Source organism: Setaria viridis, chromosome 8, assembly GCF_005286985.2.
Source record: "Setaria viridis chromosome 8, Setaria_viridis_v4.0, whole genome shotgun sequence".
NCBI classification, from domain to species: Eukaryota; Viridiplantae; Streptophyta; class Magnoliopsida; order Poales; family Poaceae; genus Setaria; species Setaria viridis.
In genome coordinates this window covers 22,141,460-22,145,222 of record NC_048270.2, presented here as the reverse complement: position 1 = coordinate 22,145,222, position 3,763 = coordinate 22,141,460, and the positions used below count along the sequence as shown (strand labels likewise).

The 3,763-nt window shown below is 39.6% G+C and overlaps 1 pseudogene; it reads right to left on the bottom strand.

The window, feature by feature from the left end:
- Positions 1–213: 213 nt before the first annotated feature.
- LOC140220166 (uncharacterized) lies at positions 214–3,383 on the bottom strand (annotated as a pseudogene).
- Between the last annotated feature and the right edge of the window lie 380 nt (positions 3,384–3,763).

Sequence of the window (3,763 nt, the reverse complement as noted above, 5' to 3'; positions counted from 1 at the left end):
GTAGCCAGATTTGCTTTTGCATCATATGCAGCTGGATAATTGAAACAGCAGAAGCTAAATGCCAGCCAATTAGATATGTAGCCTACAAAGCATTATGGTTAACACTTTGTTCTTTAGCCATCTAATATCTAGTGGAACTTGAACCCACATGCATGATGTACTAGTTATATTTCACTCACACAAATATTCGGTGCTACAGAAGACTATATTGTTCTAATCTGTTTCATCAGCCAACAATTGAGCACCCATGTCAAAATTCTCACGTGGGATAACTCTCACCACGGTGTGCCATGCTTCAGCTTTTGGATCTTGAACATAAAAGACTTGCTGCACCTGTGTAGAGAAAACAAAAGGATCATGCTCTAATTTTTGTCCTGTGTGTATCTTTCGAGAAAAATTCACAAGGGTGATCCAAAATCATCTTGTCGTAACCCAGCTTGATGATGAACATCATACCATTCACCTTTAAAAAGCACTACCTTGTACTCTGCATATGACAATTCAATTATATCTAACAATCTGCCATAATAATTCACACCATCATGTGCGATGTTCACTATGCCACTATTTTGTGTCAAGCGTGCAGCCTCACGACTCATAGTGTGGAACCTGAAATCATTAATATTGTAACCACTGCATCTCACACCACATCTGCTAGGTTTTGCAGCCAATGCTCTAACCTTTGCCGTGATGCTTGTTCCATCCCCTAGGATAACCTGTTTGTATAAGGAATTATATTAGATCCATTCCATCTATTAATGGTATGGCTAAAATGCATCAATTTAAGATTTGCACACCTTTTTCTCCAACCAATCAGGAAAGTGTTCATTGGTCAACTTCTCAATGAAACAAGGTGTCAAATTAGATGATGGACCCATTTTGCTTTTCTTCTCTTCCAAGAATTCTCTACAACAATCGAATCATTGTCATGTCATCAAGTTACTACAAAAATAAACATAACAGGGAGCACTATATGAACAAACCTGCGTAAGTCCTCAAGTTCATCACAATGTCGCAACACATATAGATGCGCCTGAACAAGAAGATGCTTATCAAGGTTGACACCAGTACACTTTCCAATTGGTTCACCAGCACTATCAAACAAGTACATGCCGTTTTTTCATAAGAAGGTTCAGGATTTCTAGATGGCCTAGTAAAACGTGTAGTTCCTTCTAAAAATCTTGAACAAAAGTTCAGACACTCCACCATGCAACATCCTTCAGCAATTGAACCTTCTGGGTGAGCTCTATTCTTCACAAGTGCCTTTAGCCGAATAAAAAATCTATATGCAATTATGGACATATGTAAGTTGTAAAAATTATTGAACAATTATTGACAGTGCAAATTAAATGTAGTTGCATACCTCTCCATGGGGTACATCCACCAGTACTGAACAGGACCACCAATTTTAAATTCTTCTACCAAATGCACCATCAAATGCACGCTCACAGTAAAGAATGATGGAAGGAAAGTTCTCTCCATATCACATAGTGTCATCACAATACTCTCTTGAAGCTTTACCAACTCATCCACATCTATCACCTTTGAGCACAACATCATGAAGAAATTAGATAATTGAACCACTATCCTCATGACATCTTTGCTAGGGTAACAGGATCGGAGTGCCACCAGAAGAATGTCATGTAGTAACACATGATTGTCATGACTCTTTAGTCCACTCAATGTAAAGTCTTTCATGTTCACACACCTAGATATGTTTGATGCATATCCATCATGAGTCCTAAGGTTTTTAATTACTGAGCAAAGGATCTCCTTTTTCTCTCTAGACATGGTAAAAGGTGCATCAGGAAGCGATTGCTTTTCTTCATTATCTACAACAGGATGAAGATCCTCTCGAATTCCAAGTTCAACTAAATCTAGTCGTGCATTAAGGTCATCCTTTGTTTTATGACAAATAGCCAACAAAGTCGAGATAAAGTTGTCACTCACATTTTTCTCTAAGTGCATTACATCTAGATTGTGTCTTAATCTATTGTGTTCCCAATATGGTAGCTTGAAGAAAATTGACCTCTTTTTCAACCAATCTTTAGGATACTTCTCCTTAGCACCACTCTCATCTGACTCCTTATTTTAACCTTTTGTTTTACGCTTGCGTTTCGTAGCATTCTTAGCCACCACGTCTTTATTCTTGCCTTTCTGGTTGTCCTTCTTTGCTGTGCACACCTTTTTCCTTAGCACAAGCTCTTTCCCTTCTAACATTTTAAGAACAGTAGTGGCACTCATTGTTTTAGGTGCAAGTTCAGTCTCTATCGAGCCATCAAACTGCATGACCCATATAGCATGACTTTTTACCATTCTTCAGGCGAACTGATTTTGACGCTGGACCACAGGAAGGACATGCATATGTACCACCTGTGCTCCATCTATATAGGTAAGCTAATGCTGGAAAATCATTTATAGTCCACAATAGTGCAGCTCGGAGAGGGAATTCCTTTTTCGAAGAGGCATGAAATGTTTCAACTCCATCCCACAACAGTAAAAGCTCATCGATCAGGGGCTGCAAATATACGTCCACATCATTACCTGGAGAATCTGGTCCAGGGTAATCATTGACAACATAAAAGATGTTTGCTTCATGTAGATCCAAGGTGGTAGGTTGTAAGGAACGAGCATTACAGGTCATGTACTGTGCTTTAAATTCTAATTTCTAAAGGGGTTAAATCCATCACTTGCAAGACCAAGGTGTACATTACGGGCATCTTCTGCACATTCATGATGCCTAGCATGAAAGTCTTTCCAAGCTTCACCATCTGCTGGATGTCGTAGCTTTCCATCATTCGTACGGCCCTCCTCATGCCATCGCATATCATCTGAAGTTTTGGTAGTTGAAAATAACCTTTGGATCCTATGTATCAATGGAAAATACCGCAACACTTTTGCTGGTTTCCTTTTCCCCTTAGGTTTAGCTGATGAGCCATTCTCCTTAACATCTTTCCAACAAGAGCTCTCACACACATGGCAAATATCCTTTTTGGCATGTTCACCTCAAAATAGCATGCAATCTTTGGGGCAAGCATGGATTTTCACATAATCAAGACCTAATCCACGAATGATCTTCTTCGCTCCATAATACGTCTTAGGTAGATTTGCTTCAGGAGGTAGCGCAGAAGATAGTAGTCCCAATAGTGCTCCAAAAAATTCTTGTGACCAACCATTTAAGCACTTCAAGTGATATAAGTGCACCAAAAATGGCAGTCTTGAGTATTTACAACCAGGGTATAACCTTATGTGTGCATCCTTCAAGAACCTTCCATATATATTCTAATCCCTCCCCAAATCATCACCTTGAGTTGGATTCACAATATCCTCTGGGGCATTATGTTCCATATCTGCTTCGCCTTGAGGCAAACCTGCAGCCCTACCAAATGCAACATGTAGCAGTTCTTGCATGCTATCCGATTCTCCATCCTGGCGACCTTGTACTATACCCGAAGCAGGCAATGTTTTGATATTTGGCACATCAACAAATGCAATTGATGGTCTATCATAATTCTCACCATGATGAACCCAAGTAGTATAACCTTGAAGAATACCGTCACACCTCAGATGTGTCCTAACTTCATCATGACTTTGGGTTATTCTATTCTTGCACTTTTTACATGCACACAATATCTTGCTATCATGTGGAAGGTCCCGGTAAGCAAAAGCCAAAAATTCTTCAACACCATCTTCATATGCGGTCTCCCGTCTTGATTTTTTCATCCAACTTCGATCCATCACCCTATGTAAGGAGCTGTTAAAT